This window comes from Helianthus annuus, chromosome 4, assembly GCF_002127325.2.
Source record: "Helianthus annuus cultivar XRQ/B chromosome 4, HanXRQr2.0-SUNRISE, whole genome shotgun sequence".
In the NCBI taxonomy this organism is placed as follows: Eukaryota; Viridiplantae; Streptophyta; class Magnoliopsida; order Asterales; family Asteraceae; genus Helianthus; species Helianthus annuus.
In genome coordinates, this window is record NC_035436.2 from 51,511,863 (window position 1) to 51,525,417 (window position 13,555).

Below are 13,555 nucleotides of genomic sequence, written 5' to 3' on the forward strand. Positions count from 1 at the left end.
CTGCTTCATTTGATTGAAGGCTTCCTCAGCTTCATCGGTCCATCTGAAATCTCTTTTATCGGAGCAATTCTTGAGCGTCTTGTAGAATGGTAGAGACCTTTCGGCCAGTTTTGAGGTAAAACGCTTCAAGGCTGCAAGCTTCCCGTTCAAGCTTTCAACCTCCTTCTTGGTTCTTGGTGGTTTAGCTTCAAGGACAGCTTTTACCTTGTTAGGGTTGGCTTTGATACTTTGCTTTCCAACGATGTGGCCCAGGAATTTTCCTTCATCAAACCCAAACGAGCATTTTTCCGGGTTAAGCTTCATGTTGATCTTTCTAAGGTTTTTGAAGGTTTCTTAGATATCGTCAAGCATTTGGTATTCCGTTTTGCTTTTGATCACAAGGTCATCGACATATGCTTCCATGTTTCTACCAATTTGGCTTTCAAAGGCCTTGTCGACGAGTCGCTGGTAGGTGGCACCCGCATTCTTGAGGCCAAAAGGCATCTATTGGTAACAAAAAATGCCCTTGTCGGTGTGGAAGGCTGTCTTTTCTTCATCCTCCTCCTTCATGAGAATTTGGTGATAACCCTTGTATGCATCAAGAAAACATTTAAACGGATACCCTGTGAGAGAATCAACCTTGAGATCGATTTCCGGGAGCGGGTAGCAGTCCTTGGGACAAGCCTTGTTAAGATCTTTAAAATCTATGCACATTCTCCAAGAGTTGTCGGGTTTTCTGACCATAACAGGGTTTGCAATCCATGATTGGTACTTGACCTCTCGGAGGATGCCAGCTGATACAAGTTTTTCGACCTCCTGGCAAGCTGCCAGGCTTCTCTCGGGTGCCAAGCTTCTTTTCTTTTGAACCACCGGCTTGACATTAGGTGGTATCCTTAACTCGTGTTCAGCAATGCTTCGAGGGATCCCAGTCATATCTTCGGGAGACCAGGCGAACACATCGCTGTGATGTTTCAGCAGCTTTTCAAGGTATGAAAGGGTCTCTTGAGAAAGGTTGGGGTTGACCCTTATTCGTTGCTCGGGGTATTTAGGGTTGATGACTAACCCTTGCTTGTCTTTCTCACCACTCGAACTTTCCCCTTCGATTAGATAAGCTTCTTGAGAGGGTTGAAGGGTTGCAATTCCTCTTTCAGTGGGAAATTTGACAGTGCCATGGCCAACGGACACTGCCATGTAGAATGCACATTGTCCGGGCCTCCCTATGATTACGTCATAGTTGGAAGGGATGTTGATAACCACGAAAGTTAGTGATCGGGTTCTTTCCTTTGATCCCTCCTTAAGACAGACATCAAGGGTTATTTGCCCCAAAGGCTTCAGGGTTATATCAGCGATACCCTTTATGGAGGTCCCGGAGGGTTGAAGCCTTGAACGCTCCTCGTCGCTTAGTTGGTTGAAAAATTTCTCGAACATGATTTCAGTGGCTGCTCCCGTGTCTATGTATGCTTTGCAAGTTTGTAAGGTACCCACGATGGCTTCAACCACAAGGGGACCGGGGAGTGGGTCCTTCCTTGTTGGGGGGAAGCAGACACACTGAAGCTCCCAATCCTCCAACCGTCGCTTCTTGTAAGGGACCTTTTCGTCAGAATATACCATGTTTACTTCCTTCCCTTTGCCTTCAGCCATTTTGTCTCGAACCCCTTTTACTAGATGGGCGAGTTCTCCTGACTTAACAGCCTCTTCAATTCTCTTTTTTAATTGGAAGCAGTCATTGGTGTGATGTCCCTTTTCTTCATGGAATTCACAGAACTGAGTGGAGTTCTCATTTTTTCGACTCTTGGGAAGAGGTCTGGGAGGTCTAAAGTTTTGCTTGACTTCTTCCGTCGCCAGGATTTCTTGCGGGGTTTTGGTGAGGGGAGTGAAACTCATTCCTTTATCTCTGCTTGAAGGGTTTCGCCCTTCAACCCTCCGAGGGTCTGAACCCTTTGAGCGTCTGTCGTAAGAGTTAAAGTTTCCTCTCTTTCTGGCTGGGCTACTGCTTCGCCAGCCAGGACCCCTTTTCCTTTGTTCTTTGATATCCACAGCTTCCTCTCCCCGAATGTGAGCCTCGGCTCTTTCAAGGGCTTCTTCCAAGGTTTTGGGCAGAGATTTATTGAAATCTCGTGTGAGATACTTGGAGGTTATGGCGTTCATAAAACCGGCAACCCTCATTTTCTCATCAGCCCCCACATAGGTTAGCCCTTCTTTCTTGTATCGTTCAATGAATGCCCGTAGGCTTTCATCATCGCGTTGTTTTATCTGAAAGATCACCGTTGCGTCTTTAACGTACCTCCTTTGTTGGGAGAAGTTTGCCAGAAAACCTCTGCTGAGATCGTCGAAGCTTCGAATGCTTTGAGCAGGTAGGTCGTTGAACCAGATTCTAGCGGACCCAACAAGAGTCTGCATGAACATTAGGCAGCATTCAGCATTCGTCCATTTTTCTATTCGAGCAGCTCCAGTGAAGATCTGAAGATGGTCTTCGGGATCTTCAGTCCCATCATACGTTCTGATGTGAGCTGGCATCTTGATTTTAGACTGAAAATCATAATCAGCTATTTGTCTAGAAAAGCATGAAAGGTTACTTGGCTTGTAAGGTTTAGCCAGGTCTTCTTCGTGTCTCGTACCTACGTTGTTGTTGCCATGGTTTCCCTGTGTGGCAAGCACTTGATTGATAAAGTGTTGCCAGGGGAAGTTGGCCATCATCTGAGACATCATGTTTGGTATGAAATTGAAACCTTGAAGGCTTCCCGGACCAACTGAGCAACTTACCCCAAGAGGGGTGCTGGCAACAGCACTTCGTGCTAAAGGGAGCACGGATAGGGCTTGCTCCCATGTGGTAGTTAGAGAAGTGGGACAACTGGTCACCGGGGATTGTAGGAGTTGGTCGAGTGTTAACTCGTGTCCCAGAGGAGTACCACTAACAGTTGGTTGGGAAGAGAGAATAGGATGAACAGTGGGATTTGTCATAGTGGACAGATAAGGGTGAAGGTTTGAAGGGTTGCTGGGACCGGCTTCACCTCTCGTAACGAAGGGTGGTAGAGGTGGCCCAGGAGACAACGTTGGCTCAGGTTCGTCGTAATCTAGACGAATCCTTACACCTTTTTCCCTTTCTCTGTTCACATGTTGGTTAAGAAGTGATCTTAGCTCAAGGAAGTTATTAGCGACCCCCTCGGGGGTAAGTTCAACGCGTGCCGGAGTGTCAGACACACCAACGTTGGGAGACGGAGCTCCAGATCTGGATGGGGTTGGTGTGTTAAAGGTAAGAAACTCGGGTGTACTCCCCGGAGTTGAAAAAGGTGTTGTTATTGTTGTGTGAGCTTGACCACTTCCCGGGGTAGAGGTGTTAGGGATCTGGTTTACCTCTCCCGGAGATCCACTTTCTGACATGGTGGTTTTCAATGCAAGGAGCTACACGTACCAGGTCTCTTTTGAGGAGAAACAGCGGCGTGGCCCCACGGTGGGCGCCAACTTGTTGATGCAACAAACACGGGACCAAGGATGGTAGCTAAGCTGGTTAGGCAAAAGGGCTGAAGGGTTCAGTTTTGCCTAACGCAGGTCGCGGGGTCCCTCCACGTTTGCAAAACGTGGAAGGAGGTTCACTAGTAAGTTTTTGTTATTTGCTTTGAGGTTCTTTCTCCGAGGCCAGCTCGAATCCAGAAAAGAAAGCAAATAGAATGAATATGAGATGAATCAGGTGAAGAGTTGTTTGGAAGTGACAAAGAACTCTTCGAATGACTAGAGATTAAGGAATCTCTGTGCTTTCGGAATGTCTTTGAAGTGTTCAGGAGCTGTCCTCTTATAGTGGAAGACTCCTCCTGAAGTGGTATAAACTATACTAGCGAGACCTGTTTGCATATGGAGGGTTTCCCCTTTTGGGGTTGAAGGCTTTGGACCCCTGGTTAATAGAGTGTGCCTGTGCAGACCTGCTCTGACTTTGTGAGTTGGTGAGCATGGGTTGGTGAGACTAGTCCTTGGACATGATTGATTACTGTTTCTCGATTTCCTCATTTTACAGCTTTTTATCCGATGAACCTTTCAACCTTTTAAGCTCTTTGCATATTAATCATTTTGTTTATCCTTGGGCTACCCCCGTCGTCAGCTTAGGAGCCGAATGGAATTGGTTAAGTTTTGATTCTGTAGGGCTGTTGTTATTGTCTTTGTGTTTTCTGTCATTTTTTTGTTTTTCCTGTTTTGTTCTCAGTTTCTAGCTGGCTCTTTATATATATATAAAGTGATTTGCCGTATTTATTAGTGATTTCACTATTTTTAAAAGACTAAAAGTCATGATTGAGAGAAGAATATTATCAATTGCTGAGAGAAGAATTGGTTTAGAGTTGGTGTAAAGAGGTTAATAAAAATGTTGTAGAGGAGAATGTTAGTTTTACCATATTAAACCATAGGAATTCCTAGTGAGGGTGTATACAAGTTCAAGCTCGCCTCATTAATTTATGAAAGCTTAACCTTGGCTAATGAAAAGTTTTCTAAGTTCGGGCTCAATTTATTTATTATTTATCAGTTGTTAAATTATTTTATGTATATATATATATATAGGGTAGGGTTCCAGCGTGAACAACCTCTCAAGAGTGAACTGCGTGAACAGATATGGACCATTGATTTCCTTTTTAGTTGTTAAGGGTAGGATTGTAATTATATAAAAATTAGATTTAAATCATTATTTTAATAATTGAATTAGGTTACATCTTTCCTAATTTAAATTCATTATCCACATTATGTTTATTTATTAATAAGATAATTATCAAAACAAACAACAAATCACCAGATTTCAATTTTAATTTTTATTTCAGATTTCATCATCAGAATTCAAATTTTGATTTTTAAGATTCACGTAACCTTCATATTTCAACGGTATACACATGTGTACTTGGATATAAATAGAACAGTACACATGTGTACTCAGCATTGTACATATGTGTACAGTAATTCACAGGTGTACATCAACATTCAATACAAAAAAATTCTGAGATATCACAAAAACATACGATATACACATGTGTACATCGCATTAAAAAGAAGACAAAATCAGAATACACATGTGTACATCGCATTTAAACAAATAATTATTTTAATAATTAAATTAAGTTACATCTTTCCTAATCCTTGATTTGATTTGTGAGAGATTTATGCAATCAATTTAAGAGGATAATTGATTACTTGATTTGTGAGAGATTTATGCAATCAATTTAAGATTGAAATTACACATATACCCTTTTTGTATTTTAATTAAATGAAAAAATTAACCAAATAATTACCATCATGTCACTCACTTTATTCTCAAGATCATAAAAATCAAGGGCCCAGATCAGTTTACGCAGTTCACTCTTGGGATTTTGTTCACGTTTGAACCTAATCATATATATATATATATATATATATATATATATATATATATATACATATATACGCAATTCTATATAGGGGACCGCTAGAATGAGAACCACCCCGAGTTGTAAGAACCGCGAGAACCACACCATCCGGGTCGCCGTTTACCACGATTTTTTTTTACAACTAGATGTGTGTGTTATAAACACAGCTGTAAAAAAAATTTTAAACGCCCCTCCCCCCCCCCCCGAGGGGGTAGTTTTTTACACCACAAGTTTGGTGTTTTTATTTTTTTTTCTTTTTTCTTTTTTTTTTACACCAAACTTGTGGTGTAAAAAACTACCCCCTCGGGGGGGGGGGGGGGCGTTTAAAATTTTTTTTACGGCTGTGTTTATAATACACACATCTAGTTGTAAAAAAAATCGTGGTAAACGGCGACCCGGATGGTGTGGTTCTCGCGGTTCTTACAACTCGGGGTGGTTCTCATTTTAGCGCAATTCTATATATATATATATATATATATATATATATATATATATATATAAAACTGTATATATGAATTAGACATAGGAAGTTGTATTATTGTATGATAACTGTTAAGATATATCATCTATATGTAGATATACTAAGTACACTTTGTATCCTTGTATTTCTAAACATATATAATATCCATCTAATATTCCCCCGCAAGCTAAGGTCGGGTCACACGACTCTTAGCTTAGAGCCTTAGACTGTAAATCAGCAAATCGATGTGACGACAATGGCTTGGTAAAGATGTCTGCAATCTGAGCATGTGTAGAAATGAATTGCAAAGAGAGTTTTCCATCTGTCACATTCTCTCTAACAAAGTGAAAATCAACCTCAACATTTTTCGTACCAGCATGGAACACAGGATTCGCACCAGCATGGAACACAGGATTCGCAGATAAATATGTGGTGCCCAAACTGTCAAACCACAAAACCGGAACAGATGCCATAGGAACCGTAAGTTCTCAAAGAAGGGCTTCCAACCAGGAGAGCTCAGCAACCGTGTCAGCTAAAGCTTTGTATTCCGCTTCAATTGATGAACGAGAGACATTTCGTTGTTTTCAGACTGACCAAGAGATAAGATTAGACCCAAGATATATAGCATATTCCCCGGTGAATCAATGGTCATCAAGACAACTAGCCCAGTCTGCATCTGAGAAGGCATGCAGACAGGGGCGGACCTACTGTATGCCGTGGGTGGGCGGCCGCCCCCCTTAAAATTTGTATTTTTAGTGTAATACGAGTGTAAAAATCCTAAGCGCACCCCTTGAAATTTTGCTGTCGCACCCTTTAAACTCGTTGAATCTTATTTAGTGTTGAAAGTGAGACAATAGTGAATATTAATAGCATTGCATTTTCCGGCCGGCGATGACTTGTAGCAGGTAAGTATAAAGTGTGAGGTGAAGAAGATGGTAAAGTTGTAATATATTTAAAGTATAATCTTTTTTTAATGAGTTAAATGCTTGGTTGGTCCCTGTGGTTTGCAAAAATTACAGACTTGGTCCTAGTGGTTTATTAATTACACGCGTGGTCCCAAAAGTTGTCAAAAATGCACTCGTTTGGTCCCCTGATCTAACCTCTGTTAAATTTCTCAGTTAACTATGTGTGAAATGACTATATAACCCCTGAAAGCCCAATCATCTTCTTCAACCTCTAACACCCACCCCCTCCTTCTCTGTTGAAAATCAGGCGACCGGAGTCGCACCTGCCATTGAGAAGATGATTGGGACCACGTGTAGATGATTATTCTGTGATTATTCTGAAACCCAAACCAAACCAAAACATTCCACCATCACCTCCGCCTTCGTCGCCGGTAGTGGTGTAGGCCACCAGCACTAACATCAACATCATTTATCATCTTCAACCTCGCCTCGATCATCATCATCGGTCGAGTCGGAGACCTACTGCCGCTGCCGTACCTCGCCGGAGCTCGACACCGGCTCCTGCAGCTCGTCTTCTCGTTCTCCGATCTCTGTCATCCACCAATCTCTCTCTCTCTCCTTCTCTGCTCAATCTCTCTCGATCTCCCGCATTATCCGCGCTTTAGCCGCCGTACGCCACCACCAAAAGATGGTGGTGGCCGGCCGATAACAGAGATGTCGGCTGGGAACAATGGGGTAGGGTTTTGATGTTTATTTGTGTATGAGTGTTTGATTGCAGAGAACAATGTTGGGAGAGAAGAAGCTCTTGAGTTGTTAAGGGATTTCAAATCTAGAAGAAGAAAGAGAGCAGGGTTGTGTGCGTTTGTTGCTTTGAGTGTTAGAGGTTGAAGAAGATGATTGGGCTTTCAGGGGTAATATAGTCATTTCACACATAGTTAACTGAGAAATTTAACAGAAGTTAGGTCAGGGGACAAACCGAGTGCATTTTTGACAACTTTTGGGACCACGCGTGTAATTAGTAAATCACTAGGACCAAGTCTGCAATTTTTACAAACCACAGAGACCAACCAAGCATTTAACTCTTTTTTAATCATTGTTTGGTGTACGATGAGAAAGATAGAAGAGTGACAAGACATTTAAATTTGGCTTATTTCTCATTATAGCTTATTTTTATTAAATATTTACTTTACAATGATATTAATTATTTTTTCGTTTATTGTGAAACCATTTTTGTTTCATAAACTTAGCTTGTCAATGAATTTAACTATTATATGTAATATCGTATTTTATTTAATTATAAAATGAAAACTCATAGACTATATATATGACCCGACCTGAATTTATTTGAATCGATCTGAACCGTATCGAGATAAAATATTAGATAGTGTTAGACAAACAATCCCAAAAAATTTCACCCCCGTTAAAAACTTTCATATAAATGTATTAATAATAAAAATATATTAGTTATGGTCAGATTTTATAAAACGAAAACTCATAGAGAATATATATATATATATATATATATATATATATATATATATATATATATATATATATATATATATATATGACCCGACCCGACCAGAACTAATCCGAACCTTATCGAGATAAAATGTTATATAGTGTTAGACAAACAATCCTAAAAATTACGCACCTCATGAAATTTTTTCCTGGGTCCGCCACTGCATGCTGAGATAAATTGTGAACGGATCTGGTGTGTTGTGAGTTTGTCTAGAGGCGTATTTTGTATGTGGTTTTAACTTTGCATTTTAGTTGAGTTTCATATGGTGGCTTAAGTATTTAGTGGGTCATATTTGTGATGCTCTTAAAGGCCCAAGTCTAGTTAAAAAGGTTGATAACTTGAAGCCCAATTTTGGTGAAGTCTTCAGAAGAAGAACTACTTTGAAGAACTAGTTTTGAATGTCAAGAGTTTTGATTGACCTTTTTGTTCCAGCCCAATTCGAAAGCCCATGTATTTGGGTGTGATAATATTAGGATATTGTGTTAGTGTTAATGCTAGTTGTTCCATGTTGGAAGATTTATTTTTGTCGGGGAAGGATATAATCTCTACTAGATTAGAGGTGCACAAAAACTCATATTATGGAAAAACCTAAAATAAAAATTATTTATTAATAATGTGGTTATCAACACTTAAAATAAATTAGGGTTGTTCCACAAGTTTTCCTCAGTTATATATACTCTTTTGTATCTCTTATAATATACATCTCATTCAATGAAATATTATAGCTTTTTTTCTCTATTGTTCTTCTCTTATAATTGTGCTATTAGGCTAGTTTCACAACACGTTATCAGCACGAAATTTCGCTTTCTATAGCCGCCACCGATTGAACCGATTTTAGTTATCTACGTGAATCGGACGACCCTTCCCAAAAAGAAAAAAAGGGGGGGTATTATTATGGAACATGACGAAGAGCAAGGTGGTTTATTCCAGTTTAAGGGGCCTAAGTTGTTGATTGGGTGTTTCGTACCGTTATCGGAAGCTTGTCAAGGAAACAGAAGGACGCTTTGGAACAACAATTTGAATATACAAGGTATGTACACTGGCCTTAATTATTTACAACCGTAACTTGAATTTTGGTTTGGAAACTTTGAGTGACTGGGTAATCGATTTGTGAGTATCTCTAGCAGTTGGCTCTCATACTCCAATTCTTAAGGTAAAGAAGATGATAAGTTTTAATGATTATTTTATTTCAGTTTTAACCACAATTAATATTCTACAATTGTTTTTTTAATCGAGATTTAAAATAAGGAGATGACTTCAACAAAACACATAATTTGTATGTATTAATGAAGAATTATTTCAACGTTTGACTTCAACTAAAAAAATAGAAATTGTAATTAAGGAGATGACTAAACACTGCTTGAAAGTTGAAACAAGCTAATTTGATTGAATTTCATACATATTTGGAAAAAAAAACCCAATATAATTTGTGAATTAATTAGCCAAATAAATCAACAGTAGAAGTAGAAGTCCCGTGCGAACATGATTAGGGATTTTGTTTTGGGGCATTATAGAGCTTTCACATTCTCGTTTAGCCGATTACTTTGGTTTTCTCCTCTTAATAAGTTAAGATGATTTAAGAAGATAAACGAAGACATATTTTCAATTACTTTTGTATTTTAACATCATTAAAAGTTTATGCATCGTATAAGACCTCTATAAGACCTGAATATGTGATATGCTTTTGTGGGAAAAGATACTTATTACAAATTAAGTAGATGCTTTTTGATATGTTTTTAAGTAGAACATATTAATAATTATTTTATTGTAAAGATTATAAGAAATAATTGTTTGGAAATAATAATTATTATATGTTGGGACCTTGATTGAAATATTTTTTTTTTTGTATCTATCGGTGTTCAAGGTAGAGTGACATGCATCTCATCGGGTTATGTTGTAATAGATTTATATATATTTGTTTATAAGTGATAAAATATGTTAATGCATAAAATTTTATTATAATTTGTTTTTATAACATCATAACATGTTATAATGTCATATGTTGTATAATTTGATTTTACATTATGCCTTGTTTATATGATATCATTTATTAATAATTGAATAAAACAACAAAACCAAAGTTGTGGTTTATCACTACTATCATGAAAGAGCATAAATAAGTTTAGATATGACACCCGAAGTGTCATACTCCCTAAATCTCGTTATGAGTTTGTAGAAGGTCATAAGATTTCAGACCTTAACTCGGACATTTAATTACTACTATATTAATGTTATGTAAAGAGAAGATCATTTACAAAGAAAAATCAGATAAAACAATTTTCATTTGTCATATCTCAAATATGCTGAAATAGCAATCTTGTGGAATGAGTACAACAAATTTGAAATGATTACATATTTGTTTGTCCAAGAAAGAAGTAATGATAAACCACGAACCTTGGTTGGTTCTACAACATTGGAAAGCTCGTGATCATGGATATAATTGAGAAAATTGTAATGATGCCACCATGAATGTTGTATGGTTATAATTCATTCCTTGAACTGAATGTGATGATATAATAATTGGTGTAAAGTTCGTAATCATGGTAATTGAGGAAATTGTTATGATGCTCATGTAATGAGATCAACAATGTTAATAACGTGATGACTATACAATGATCGTTATAAAGGTCATGATCATGGCAAGTTTGGAATTTGTAATTATCCTCACGTTGATAGCCATGTTAGTATTGAAATCGACCAAAAGAAGTGGCATACTGAGGAAGTGATTATACAATAATAAAATATCGAACACATGTAATAACAAGAATTATTGGAATAATAGTATATTATTTTCTCGTACTTCCTGTCATGTATCAGACAAACACGAGTGCAACTAAAAGAATATATGATCATAAACCTGAAGTATATGGTTGATAATTATTTAATTAGTTGGCATGACCGGTTAGACCACGCCGAGTCAATGTTGATGTGAAACATAATAAAGTACTAAAAGGTTCTTTAAGCTGATAATTAGCATGTAATTATTGCTCTCACGGGAAATCATATATTTGCCAATAAAGGAGGTTGTATCCCTAAATATTCTGGAAATAATTAAAGGATATGCATATCCCAATATGATACCATTTAGTGCTTTTAAATCGATGCATTGTCTAAGTGGTTATCAAATCCACAACTTGAAGTTTGTGTGATTGTGGCTTAGCTAATGTGATAACAAGCATATTAATCCAGATTGGTATATTTATTTTGGTAATAACGGTGAATTCAATTCCCAAGTTATTAATGATTATTGGAATAAATGTTGAACTTCATATAGCTTGTGTTTATACAAGAATTGCTTTATTGAGACGTTCACTAAACGTTCACGATTGATTGCAAAGCCAATGATCATAAGACCAACAATTCATATTTGTATTTGGGTACATGTGATTTTACATGTACAACATTAATTCACATCAAGCTAATATGCCATCATACTTCCCCGTTATAGTTGGTTTTTGATTAGAAACCAAATACGTCCCTTCTAAGATTTTGGTTGTGCGATATATATAATATTTATCCACCACAACGCACAAAGATGGGACCTCTAAAAGGGTTGAGAATATATGTTGGGTAAAAAAAATGTTTATGATTAAATACTTAAAGTCATTGGTGAAAGATTTGCTTACGGCTCATTGGTTTTCACTTTAGTAAATGAATGTTCCCAACATTAGGGGGAGATAACAAGCAGTTGGAAAGTGAAAAGTGGAATGAATTATCATGTCATCTTGATCCTCAGACTATAAACGGTGAACCAGAAGTTCAAAGGATAATTCATTTACCAATATTAATAAACAAATTACCAGACAAGTTTACTTACCTAAATAGAGTGACAAAGTAAGTCACAAAAATCAACTGCTTATGCTCCAGTTATATCTGTGTCCTAAGAGGACAACCACATATTTTGTAACGAGTCTATTACACGTATGAAGCATGGTAGACTAACCGATTCCAATAATAAAATTCCTCGAAAATTGGAGTAAGTAATTAAGATGGTCAAATCGAGGTTATAGTAATAAGATCTCCTGCAGAGACAGTAGACATGATGGTTCAAGAAGAACCTCAGGTACCCGAAAATAAAGAGATCTCGATAAGTTGTATCATGTCTAAGATATGTATGGAATCGAAATAAAAATCGACGTCGTTATAAGTTTGTTTATAATGTAGCGCTTGAAATGATTAAATGATGAGGATCAAGATTTGAGATCTGCCTATGAACGTAAACATAAAAATGATTGGCCAAAATGGAAAGACGCAAATAAGGCAAAGTTGAATTCTCTAATGACATGGAAAGTATATGGACCAACAGTCCATACAACTGAAGTTGTAAAATATATTGGATATAAACGGGTCTTTTATGCAAATTATATGAAAATCAAATTGAGTGATATAAGAAAAAATTTGTGGCACAAGAATTTCGCAAAGACCTATGATTGATTATGAGGAGACGTATTCTCCAGTGGTGGATGCATTGACTTTCCGATATTTTATTAGTCTGGTAATATAAAGAGAGAATTGATATGCGTCTTATGAATGTTATGTATCATTTGATACTGAAAGTTTACATGAAAGTTCCGAAGGATTAAATTAATTTAAGTTATGTAAAGTAAGTTTTCGAGAACAATATGATCATTTATACATATTTGAATTTGAATAGGTTATGATTATTTTACATATTGGATATAACTGGGACTCCTGATGAGTTTCTAAAGGAATTGAGTGCTTGAAAAATTAACTGAAACATCTTAACGATGTAATACTTGTGCACCAAGAAACATACATAGAAAACTTGTACCCAGTGATTGTGATATCTCGATAAATAGGGTATACGCATGGTACAATATGGAATTTGGAGATAAAAGCAAGTGTTCATATCAGTTTGGCATATGATATAGAAATCTATGTGTTAAATGGGAAAGCTTATGTAGCAAAACTCTTGAAGAATGAACACGTATGCATATTTGGATAAGATGGAAAGAATTACCTCATGGATTGATGATGCCAAAAGCATTGATATCAAAACCTTAAGAACGTACTGTATGAAGTTGACAAAATACGTATGGACTAAAATAGTCGAACCGAATGTGGTATAATCGACTAACTAGTGAGCTCAGAAACGAGAAATACATATGGTGAAGTTGGTCCATTTGTTTTCATTAAAAGAACAATATGAGGTTTACAAGCATTATAATATATGTTGATGATGTCATTGAGTCTCCCAAAGAGAAAAAAATGAGCTCAAATATTAAAGCAAAAATTTGCAAATGAAATATGGTATTGCAAATTTATGGCTCAATATGTAGGACATACATTT